The following is a 12438-nucleotide window of genomic DNA, read 5'->3' as shown; positions in this document are numbered from 1 at the left end:
TCAGAGTATGCCGGTTCAAATGCCAAATTTTGGTGGGAGGGGGCAGACTGGGGGGAAGGAGGCTGAGGTGGTGTGGAAGACTGACTGGTGGACAAATGGCTAGAAGCATTGTCCGCAATCCACGACATCACCTCTTCGCACTGTTCTGGCCTCAACAGTGCTCTACTACGAGTCCCAGTAACTTGAGACATGATGTACCTAGGGAGTGTACCTCTGCGGCGTGGTAGTCTCACCCCATCAGCAGGTGGTGTCTCACCCCGCCCAGGACCACGGCCTCTGACCCCTGCAGTAGTTGGACGCCCACGTCCACGCCCTCGTCCTCTACCCCTAGCCCTCGGGTTAAACATTTTCCAAATTAAAGTGTAAACTTGAAAAAAAAAAAAATTTTGTGTTTATTTTTTTTTATTTATTTATTTTTTTTAACAAAACGATGCTATCCTATTGCTATGGCTAGTTTCTAACCTACACTGACAGCACACAACTGGATTTTGTGCTTTGCAAGATGAGTTTGAGCTATAAAATGAAATAAAGGTAAAAAAAAATAAATAAATCAGCAGACTCTGCGTAATTCAAATCAAACCCCTAATAAATTGTCCCACTTTGGTGTTTGAGGTGGATATGCGTGTCACTAAGAGCTAAACACAACGGTCGCAGGTCTCCCAGCAAATTCCTCACAGTATGGTACTAGCTGCACTACTAGTGCCAGCAAGCCCAGCCACAAGCAAACAAAAAAAAAGGAAAATATAACGCTATTGTAGGCCTAAGTAAGCCGTTGGGGTTCTCCTATGGCTATTTTGTAGCCTACAATGAGAGCACACTGCTTTGCAAGATGAGTTTGAGCTATAAAATGAAATAAAGGTAAAAAATAAATAAATCAGCAGACTCTTCCTAATTCTAATCAAAGCCCTAATAAATTTTCCCACTTCGGTGTTTGAGGTGGATATGTGTGTCACTAAGAGCTAAACACAACGGTAGCAAGTCCCCCTGCAAATTCCTCACAATATGGTACTAGCTGCACTACTAGTGCCAGCAAGCCCAGCCACAAGCAAATAAAAAAAAAAAAAAGTATAACGTTATTGTAGCCCTAAGAAGGGCTGTTGGGTTGTTGTTGAATCACTCCTGCCTAACACTATTCTAATAGAACACCCTAACGCTTTCCCTGACCAGCAGCAGCTCTCTCCCTAGCGGCATCCAGACACAGAATAATCCGAGCAGCGCAGGCAGGGGCTAGTCTATTCCAGGGTCACCTGATCTGGCCAGCCAACCACTGCTATCGACGTGTAAGGGTACCACGTGATGCTGGGTGGAGTGCAGAGTCTCCTGGCTTGTGATTGGCTCTGTTTCTGGCCGCCAAAAAGCAAAACGGCGGGAGATGCCATTTTCTCGAGCGGGCGAAGTATTCGTCCGAGCAACGAGCAGTTTCGAGTACACTAATGCTCAAACGAGCATCAAGCTCGGACGAGTATGTTCGCTCATCTCTAGTTGTAAGTCAAACTGCAATTTTCCTCATTTTTAATAAAATTTCAAAAGCCATTTTTTAGGGACCAATGCAGTTGTGAAAGGGCCTTAATTTCACAAATTTCCCCAAAAATCTATTGGTTTTCAAAACTGCTCATCTTACACTATTCAAAAAAACATATAGAAAATTTGCTAAACCTTTAAGTATGTCACGATAGTTAAAATACAATATTGATAAAATTTTGAAAAATTTTCAAGAAAAATTGGGTGACACATTTTTAATGTTTTCATTAGTGATTTTCCTTTTCACTTACCCCCACAATTTACACACATACACAAATGAAAACTTGAATATGTCTTGAGTATGCACTTAATACAATTTTACTCTCCTGAAAAGTAAACATTTGTAATAATGTTGGACTGTGTGGAAAATTACAAATCAGGGATAGTTACAGAGACCAGGGTCAGAGGGGCAGGGAGGGCAATAAGACGCCGTCTACCATCGTATGCCGTTCTTGCTGCAGACCAGCAGCTCTGTGAGAAAGGAGGTTGTTAGTTTGAAAATATTTTCCCAGGAAGTGCCGCCAACGGAAATAGCGCGGTCCACATTGCTCCAGACATGGTGAGGCTTCTGTATGCTGCATCCCCTCTATAGCTTTATATGCTAGAGATATTCCTTTCATTAGTTTAAGCTTATTAAAGAAAGATAGCTCAAATATTGATTTGGGACCCCAACATTTCTCTGGTACCATAGTTAGAAAGTGTCTAATGTGTAGGTACTTATAAAATTCTTTTACAGAAATATCTAATTTTTCACAAATAATTTTGAATGGTAATGAATGGGTTTTATCCCATATATCAGCTATAGAGTTTATTCCATGTTCTATCATACGTTGTAGGTCCAGATCTTCCAAAAAACCCTGTAAAATTTTGCACAGAAGGTCCCCAATTTTCAGAGCAAATAGTGAAGGTTTCTCTGTGTATAAATCCCATATCTTCAGTGCTGCTTTGGATGTACCTAAGACAAAGTGGAGAAAAGGCAAGAGCTGTGGTGGGGCGCTGACAGTCACTTCCCCAGAAATTCACATACTCCAAATAGTCAAAAAAACATCTGATCACTTTGTTATTTTATTTTAATTTTATCAAAGTAAAAAATAAAAGACATTCTCAATATAATGGTCCTCTGTAACGCATTTCAGGTACTCGACCCTTTCTCAAACATAGGACGACAAATGAGCAGGATAATACACATTGACCGTCTTATATACTAATACATAGAAAATAAATGACTTACACGTACCAGCGTTTCAACATGAAACTACCATCTCTGCACATGTGTACCTAATCTAATATGAGCCGGAAGTCCCACTCCGAAACGCTGGCGAGTCATTTGTTTTCTATGTATTAGTACATAAGACCTGCTCATTCGTTGTCCTTTGTTTGAGAAAGCGTCGAGTACTCGAAATGCGTTACAGAGGACCATTATATTAAGCATATTAAGAAAGTACAGGCAGTCCCCGAGTTACATACAATATAGGGTCCGGAGATTTGTTCTTAAGTTGAATTTGCATGTAAGTCGAAACTATATATTTTATAATTGAAGTTCTAGACAATTTTTTTTCTTTTTCCCAGTGACAATTGGAGTTTCAAAATTTTTGCTGTAATTGGAGCTGAGCATTGCAGTCTGGGACTATAGTAAAGCATCCAGAGAGCTTCACCAGAGGTCACAGTGGGCAGAGAGGTCCGTCTGTAACTATGGGTTGTCTGTAAGTCGGGTGTCCTTAAGTAGGGGACCGCCTGTAATCAGTTTTTTTTTTTACTATTTGGAGTATGTGAATTTCTGGGGAAGTGTACTACAGTTCTTGCCTTTTTTTCCACTTTGTCTTATGCCAGTGGTGGCGAACCTTTAAGAGAACGATTGCTCAAACTGCAAACCAAAGCCGACGTTTCTATCGCAAGGTGCCAACACAGAGATTTAACCCAATAGTGCCACTATACCACTATAAAAGAGACAAATAACACTTTGACATCATGAGGCCACCATTACAACCACATAAATAGCAGAATTCTGGTTATAAAGAGCACTATAGAAAGGCCAACATTACCAATAATAACACTATACTAGAAGCTAATATAGTGATGAATACTGTATTACCGTCAATAACATTACCCCCTGTGGGAGATTTGGCCCAGTAGAGACCGTGGTAGCGGGGTGCTGTGATGCAGTTCAAGACAGTGACACCAAAGTACAGTCCAAAACAGGTCTCGCCTGCATTTATTGTAGCAGCAAAATAAAACAGCCTTTACATTCAGGCATTAAAGAAACAAAATCCTACCCGTCAGGGTGCTAACTATACAGGTGTTCACTAACTCACCACTATACAAAATCACTTGGCTGCTCCAGGCACAGAGGTCAGGGCTGTGTGCTCTCCAGCCTCCTTCCAGAGAGAGACCACACTTCCAGCTCTGCTGAGTGGTTTAAAAAAAAAAGACTGATTGGGCTGCTCCCATCACCTGTGTCCAAGGTGCTGGACACCCAACCTCAGCACTAAGGCCTTGCATAATAGCAAAACCTAGGGGAAACATACCGCCCATCCACAGTTAACCCCTTCAGTGTCTCACATACCCTCCCCCTCTGTTTGACCCTGTGGGGGCGAACACTTTTGGCCATCAGACAGTGGGTACGAGACAGGGCATCGGCATTCCCATGCAGCTTTCCTGCTCGATGTTCTACCGTGAATTTGAAATTCTGCAACATTAGGAACCACCTTGTGACCCTGGCGTTCCTCTCTTTGGCCTGACTCATCCAGGTGAGGGGAGAGTGATCGGTCACTAGTGTAAACTGTCGCCCTATCAAGTAATACCTCAGGGATTCCAGAGCCCATTTTATCGCCAAGCACTCCCTCTCAACTATGCTATAGTTCTTCTCAGGGGGTGTGAGCTTGCGGCTCAGGAATGTCACGGGATGTTCCTCACCCTCCACTACTTGGGACAGGACAGCCCCTAAGCCCACGTCAGAAGCGTCAGTCTGCACAATAAAGGTCTTGGTGAAGTCAGGGGTGATCAGTACCGGTCCCTCGCACAAAACCGTCTTAAGTCGCTGAAACGCCCCCTCAGCCTCTTCACTCCACTTTACCATCACCGCCCTGCTACCCTTGGTCAGGTCAGTCAGGGGTGCCGCTATGGTAGCAAAATCGGGGATAAATCGGCGATAATAGCCCACTATGCCTAGGAAAGCCCTCACTTGCTTCTTGCTCATAGGTCGTGGCCACTGCTGGATCGCCTCCACTTTATTTACTTGGGGTTTGATGACACCTCGCCCAATACGGTACCCCAGGTAACGGGCCTCTTCCAGACCCAGAGCACATTTTTGGGGGTTCGCTGTCAACCCTGCTGCCCTCAGGGAGTCTACCACTGCTTGCACCTTGGCCAGGTGACTCTCCCAATCGTTACTATAAACTATGATGTCATCCAGATAGGCCGAGGCATATCTCCGGTGAGGTTTTAGCACGAGATCCATTAACCTCTGGAATGTGGCAGGAGCCCCATGTAGCCCAAAGGGGAGTACCACGTACTGAAAAAGCCCATCAGGAGTAACAAAAGCGGTCTTCTCTTTGGCCCTGTCAGTAAGGGGTACCTGCCAATACCCTTTCGTCAGGTCAAGGGTGGAGAAGAATCTAGCCTGTCCAAGTCGTTCTATCAACTCGTCAACCCTGGGCATGGGATAAGAATCAAATTTGGACACCTCGTTCAACTTCCTAAAGTCATTGCAGAACCGTAGGGAACCATCAGGTTTGGGAATCAACACAATAGGACTCGACCAGTCACTTTTAGACTCCTCGATAACCCCCAGGTCTAACATCTGCCTGTCTTCTTCGGATATGGCAAGCCGGCGCGCTTCAGGGACCCGGTAGGGTTTTTGGTGTGGGGTTCGGTTATGATATCATGCTTGATGACTGAAGTACGTCCCGGTAACTTAGAGAACACATCCACATTTCGGAGCACAAACTCCTTCGCTTCCTGAATCTGGGCCCTGGACTCCGAGATCCGTACTTCAGGCACCTTGGCATCGGGTACACCTACCTCCGGTGTCCCCTTCTTGGGGACAGACGCTTTTTCTACTCCCACGGCCATCAGGGACTCCCTTTCCCTCCATGGCTTTAGGAGGTTCACGTGGTATATCTGTTCGGGTTTCCTCCTCCCCGGCTGAGATACCTTGTAGTTAACCTCCCCCACTTTCTCCATGACCTCATATGGTCCTTGCCATTTTGCCAAGAACTTGCTCTCAACGGTGGGCACCAGAACTAGCACTCTGTCGCCTGGGTTAAAGGTCCTGAGTCTGGCTGACCTATTGTAGACCCTAGACTGGGCCTCTTGTGCCCTTGTCATGTGCTCCTTTACAAGGGGCATTACCGCCGCTATGCGGTCCTGCATAAGGGAGACGTGTTCTATCACACTACGGTGGGGGGTCCTCTCCTGTTCCCAGGTCTCCTTGGCTATATCCAAAAGCCCACGTGGGGAACGGCCATATAACAGCTCAAAGGGTGAGAAACCCGTGGAGGACTGGGGAACTTCACGTATGGCAAACATCAAATAGGGCAACAAACAATCCCAGTCCTTCCCATCCTTGCTGACCACCCTCTTTAGCATCCCCTTCAAGGTCTTGTTAAACCTCTCGACTAGGCCATCTGTCTGAGGATGATACACAGAGGTGCGGAGCTGTTTAACCTGCAGTAACTTACACATCTCCTTCATTACCCTAGACATGAATGGGGTACCCTGGTCAGTCAAGATTTCCTTGGGGAGGCCTGTGCGTGAGAATACCTGGAACAGCTCCCTAGCAATATTTTTGGAGGAGGTGTTCCTTAATGGAATCGCCTCGGGATACCGCGTAGCGTAGTCCAGGATAACCAGGATGTATTGGTGCCCCCTTGAGGATTTGACTATGGGGCCAACCAGATCCATTGCAATCCGTTCAAATGGCACCTCTATGATTGGTAGCAGGACCAAAGGACTCCTGAAGTGGGACACCGGGGGAGTAAGTTGACACTCAGGGCAGGAGCTACAATACCGGTTTACCTCCTCCCACACCCCGGGCCAGAAAAATCTCTGCAGGATCCTCTCCCGGGTCTTCTCAGCACCTAAGTGCCCTCCCAGCACATGTTTGTGTGCCAACTCTAGCACCAGCCTACGGTGAGATTGGGGTACTACAAGTTGCTCAACCTCCTCACCCCGTATCTGGTCGACCCTGTACAACAGCTCCCCAACAATCACCATTCGGGGGTATATTTTGTCAGCCCCTGGTATTTGGAGTACCCCATTTATCACCTTAACATTCTCCCGTGCTTTAAACAAGGTAGGGTCCTGTAGCTGTGCAGCCCCAAAATTCTCACGGGAAAACTCAAGGTCCGGCATGTCGGCCACCTCCTCGTGGCCCTCGACCTCACCAGCTAGGACCTCTAGGGGAGAGAATTCATCACATGGGGTCACCCCTACTGCTGGTGTGGGTACATCGGCCTCAAAGGGTTCAGGGGCCAAGGCCGGACATACCTGACGTCCATTATCTGCAACAGCACCTGAGGTGGGTCTTCGTCTCCAGAGGTCCCAAAACACTGGTAAGTCTCTGCCGATAATAGCCTCATGAAACAGGGTCTCCACCACCCCCACTTCATGGGTAATAGTACCACAAGGTGTATGTAGGTTGATGACAGCAGTGGGATATTCGCGAGTGTCCCCATGTATACACAACACTCCCACTGTACAGTCCAGGATCAACCAAAGTTCCCCGCACCAGGGTAACCAGACTCCCTGAGTCTAGCAAGGCTTCCACCGTGTGACCACCGATTGTGACCATACACACTTGGGGTTCTGCATCCGTGACTGACTCGGCAGCCAGAACCGGCCGGGCAAACAGTGACATTCGCCGGGTCTGGTTGCAGTCCATTGGCTCCACTGACAGGGGACAGTTGACCTCTGTCACGAGCCTCAATGGGTTTCTGTGTATCCAAGCCCCCCAGTGTACCCCCTCCCAACCTGACCTGTTTCCCTTTTTCTGCAGTAGCAGTCCTACCAGATGGTTTAATGGCCTTGTCACTGGCACTGCTTCGTGTGGGAGGGATAAGTAGAAGATCCTCCGTAGCCCGATATCTCTCTACTAGGGACACGAGTTCCTCAGCATTTGTGGGACCGGCCTGTCCAACCCACCGCTGGAGCCGAGAGGGCAGAGAACGGGTGAACTTGTCAAGAACCACTCTCTCGACCATCTGTGCTGGGGTGCAGTCATCGGATTGTAGCCACTTCCGGACAAGATGGATCAGGTCATGCATTTGGGAGCGCGGGGGTAGTTTTTCAGAGTATGCCCACTGGTGGACCCGGCTGGAACGAACTTGAACGGTGACCCCAAGACGAGCCAGAATCTCCGCCTTTAGCTGGGGGTACTCACGGGCCTCCGTTTCACTCGTAGTAGGCCTTCTGTGATTCGCCTGTCAGGAACGGCGCCAGGACATCTGCCCACTGCTCAGCTGGTAACTCCTCTCGCTCAGCTACTCGCTCGAACACAGTGAGATAAGCCTCCACGTCGTCGGTCGCCGTCATCTTTTGTAAAGCCTTCTGCACTGCAGCCCGTGCGGAATGCTGGACAACCGGGTACCCTTGCAAACCAGTATGGGACCCCTCAGTAGTCGTCGCTTGCGGTGCTGCCATAACGCCAGAAAACTTTTCCATCATCAACTGGAACATGGCTCGGGACTCTTCCTGCTGTTGCTGTAGCATGGCTCGGGACTCTGCCTGCTGTTGCTGGAGCATGGCTTGCTGCTGTCGGGACCTCTCCTCCTGCTGCTGGAGCATGGCTTGCTGCAGCTGCCGATTAGCCTGGGACTCTTCCTGCTGCTGCTGCCGATTAGCTCTGGCCTCCTCCTGCTGCTGGCGGGATCTCTCCTCCTGTTGCTGGAGCATGGCTTTAATAAAGTCCTCCATCTTGGCTTTATCCTGCAATTTGCCTGCTGCTTTCACCCAGGCCATGCAATGTTGCAGGATGTAGCGAGCCTTTCAGGTGTGTGTCTTATGAACTGCCCGCAATCCGAAGCACCATATGTGGGAGATTTGGCCCAGTAGAGACCGTGGTAGCGGGGTGCTGTGATGCAGTTCAAGACAGTGACACCAAAGTACAGTCCAAAACAGGTCTCGCCTGCATTTATTGTAGCAGCAAAATAAAACAGCCTTTACATTCAGGCATTAAACAAACAAAATCCTACCCATCAGGGTGCTAACTATACAGGTGTTCACTAACTCACCACTATACAAAATCACTTGGCTGCTCCAGGCACAGAGGTCAGGGCTGTGTGCTCTCCAGCCTCCTTCCAGAGAGAGACAACACTTCCAGCTCTGCTGAGTGGTTTAAAAAAAAGACTGATTGGGCTGCTCCCATCACCTGTGTCCAAGGTGCTGGACACCCAACCTCAGCACTAAGGCCTTGCATAATAGCAAAACCTAGGGGAAACATACCGCCCATCCACAGTTAACCCCTTCAGTGTCTCACACCCCATACTGTGAAAGGAGTCCAGAGTAGAGGAAGGGACTGGGGAACTATAAGTTAGCCTGCTTATGGACCAAATATTGCCATCTTAACCCCTTTTTGTTTTTGCATTTTCATTTTTCACTCCCCACTTTCAAAAATCTAACTTTTTTTCCCATGTAAAGAGCTTTGTGAGGGTTTGTTTTCTGCATAATGCAGTGAAATTGGTGAAAAGACGCTTTTGTGCCATTTTCTTGTGGGCTTGGATTTTACAGCTTTCACTGTGCACCACAAATTAAATGTCTCATATATTCTTTAGGTCGGTGCGTTCAAGGGGATACTAAAGTTATATAGGTTTTATAACATTTTCATACATTTAAAAAAATGAAACCACCTGTACAAAAAAAAATATTTATTTTGCCATTTTTGGCGCTTTTTCATACTTCAGTGTAAGGAGCTGCGTGTAGTGTAATTATTTCCAAGATGACCTGATGTTTTTAATGCTACCATAACATAATCTAACACTTATGGAGGACTGTGGGGATGCATTGTTCTCTATCTGTATCCAGTGTTTTTTAACATTTAACATTACATAGTAACATAGTAGGCAGCAGCCACCCCACTGGTGATCCTTCATGAAGTGCCCTCAGCTCTTGTCAGTGGCTTCCCACACAATCCCCCCTTCCTGCTCTGAGTGACAGCTGTAAAAGTCTCCTTATTGGTCACAGCCATCGCTCAGAGCAGAAGGGAGTAATGATGGAGAAACCCTCTGCAGAGAGCCGAGGGGTCTACACTGTCCATGACTGCATTCTCAACAAAATCCCTGTTATTATCGTAGTACATATCCCATGAGAAATGATGAAACACTTTCCTGGGTTTGATGACGTTTTCCCTATCTTTCTGTGCATGCAGCTCACAGGTAGACCTATGTGTATCCATGGTAACTGAAAATAAATAAACCTTGTGTGTTCTGATTTAGCCGTCATCCCTCCATTCATCTTCTTCTGCAGGGAAGGACGGATGGAAGAATATGAAGTAGGAAAAAGATTTTTTTGTTTGTTGTCTGTTACCATAGAGACACATAAATCTAAGAAAGTAAATCCATCAGTCAGACACATGGAAAAATAAGTTGTGCTTTAAAACTTTTTATTGTTTAACTGTTTATTTCATCTTGTTAAAACCATTATTATGGGACCATAGAAAGGATATAAATCTAAACAGACAAACAATAGACATTTTTATCTATTCCTCGTTAGTAGAAGATAACGATTTCTGATCACAATGCAACAGTAATCACATAAGAAATCAACAGCAAATTAATAAAGTACAAGTGAGAAGAACAGTAATATCTATCACTTATTTCTACATCTATGGAGGAAATCTGAAGCTTTGGCACCAAAAAAAAATGTCCTTTAATATATATTCAGTAATGAATCATCACAGAAATAGAAATGAGAAAATCTTAGAAGGAAGAGATTCATTTTAACATATTACAGCCACAATTTTGCTAAATTATTTTAAGATTGTGAGGATACAATTGTCATACATACAGAGGGTGGCATAGAGCGGCTCGGAGAAGGAGGCGGTGAAGGTGTGTAAGTGTCTGATGGGGTCACACAGCTGATAGAAGGACAGACGACCGGCCTCATAGTCCAGATAGATCCCAACAACCTTCACAGGAGACTCTGATTCCAGACTTGTAAATATATTGTTATGAAGCACACCAAGGCTATTAATAACCACCAAACCCCAGGATTTCTCATTAAAACCAATAAATGACTCGTTACCAGCCGCTTTCCTCTCCAGACTTTCCCCGGCCACTCCAATGATCCATTTCTCCGCCTGACTCACATCCACCTCCCAGTAATGTCTCCCAGAGGAGAAGCTGCAGGAGCTGAACACCTGAGAGGACTCAAACCTCTCGGGTCCATCAGGTCTGTTCTGTGACGTTGCAGTATAAGAAGCAGATCTAAGACTCTGTGATATAATGATGTTATCATGAGCCGAGTCTATATCCAGTAATACCTCAGATTTCTCCATCACTGGGAACTGGCTCGTTCTTTTCAGATTATTCAGATCCTCCACAAAGCACAGCAGTCCTCTGTAAAATATCTGTGACACTATGACATCATCCAAACTCTGAGCTTCTCTTACATCTCCAATAACATCACAGCTCCGATCACTGACATCAACTTTGAATAAATCTTCTCGTAATAAGGTTAATGGATCTGTGAAATCACATGACTCCTCAAATTGATGAATTTTCTTGGTCAGCTCATCCTTGTGTAGCTCCACCTGTCTGATCATGTCAGAAACTGAGAGTGACACCTGATCCTTCTGTCTGGAGATCTCACTCAGAACTCTACTTTCTAAATCATCCAGCTTCTTCCTCAGATCAGTAAACAGATTAGTGACTTTCTCAGTGAGTCCAGATAATTTCTTTTCTTCTTCTACCCCATGATCTGTGAGATTCTGGATTTTTTTTCCTACTTCCATTTTATCCAAGTGCATTTTCTCAACAGCAGATCTCAGCTTCTCCTTCTTCTTCTCAGAGGCCACATCCAGTATCTCCACCTCATGTCCCATGTGATCTCCAGCCACCCAGCAGGACACACAGATACAGGAGGCATCCATAGGACAATAGTATTTCAGTACCTCATTGTGTGTGGAGCATTTTCTTTCCTCCAGGTTAACATCAGGATCAACCAAAATATGTTCTGAGGACTTACTGTGTCTATGTAAGTGTTTCTCACAGAAAGAAGCCTCGCACTGCAGACATGTTCTTACAGCCGGTTCAGGAGAATCGCAGTAGGTGCAGCAGACTCTGGTCTCCTCCATCTTAGGCTGAGTAGATAAATTCTCCATTATATTCCCAAGATTCCTTTTCTTTAGGTGATTACAGACGTCACGGATGCTTCTTTCTGCAGTCAGGACAGGAATATCCTCCAGCAGCCTCCTGTACATCCAGCGCACTCACAATACACGATCAGCAGAAGTTGTGTCTCATCTGAAGGATTCAGGACTGAAACATGATCTTATATACAGTAAGAGGGCGGAGAGTCCTGCAGAAGCACCAACCCCTGAGGTCTTTGGTGTGACTGTCAGACCTATTCATAATGAAAGGGATTTACATTCTCATTGTCTTTATGTGTATTCCCCCCATTCACCTGCACTGAGAGCCGGGGGAGCAGCATCAGCACCTGAATGACTGGAGACGTTACTATTGTGAGGGTAATGTCAGGGCGGGGGTCTCACACCTCTCCAGGATGTGCTGGGATGGAAACTAGGCCTCAGTTTCACTTTTTCCTAAATTAATAATTATTATTTAACTTTTCTGTGTGAGAATTTTCAAATAAACTGCAATTTAGTTCTGGTTTTTATGTCTCATATTACATCATTGAATAACATTTTACCTTCTTCTACAGGTCACTACGATTATGGAGATACCAAATATGTGCAGGTTTTTA

The 12438-nt window shown here is 45.9% G+C and overlaps 1 pseudogene; it reads right to left on the bottom strand.

Annotated features, from left to right (window-relative positions):
* Positions 1-10483: 10483 nt before the first annotated feature.
* Positions 10484-11978, bottom strand: LOC140076082 (nuclear factor 7, ovary-like; annotated as a pseudogene).
* Between the last annotated feature and the right edge of the window lie 460 nt (positions 11979-12438).

Source organism: Engystomops pustulosus, chromosome 8, assembly GCF_040894005.1.
Source record: "Engystomops pustulosus chromosome 8, aEngPut4.maternal, whole genome shotgun sequence".
Lineage (NCBI taxonomy): Eukaryota > Metazoa > Chordata > Amphibia > Anura > Leptodactylidae > Engystomops > Engystomops pustulosus.
Note: the sequence above shows the minus strand (reverse complement) of the source record. Positions and strands in the feature narration are given on the sequence as shown.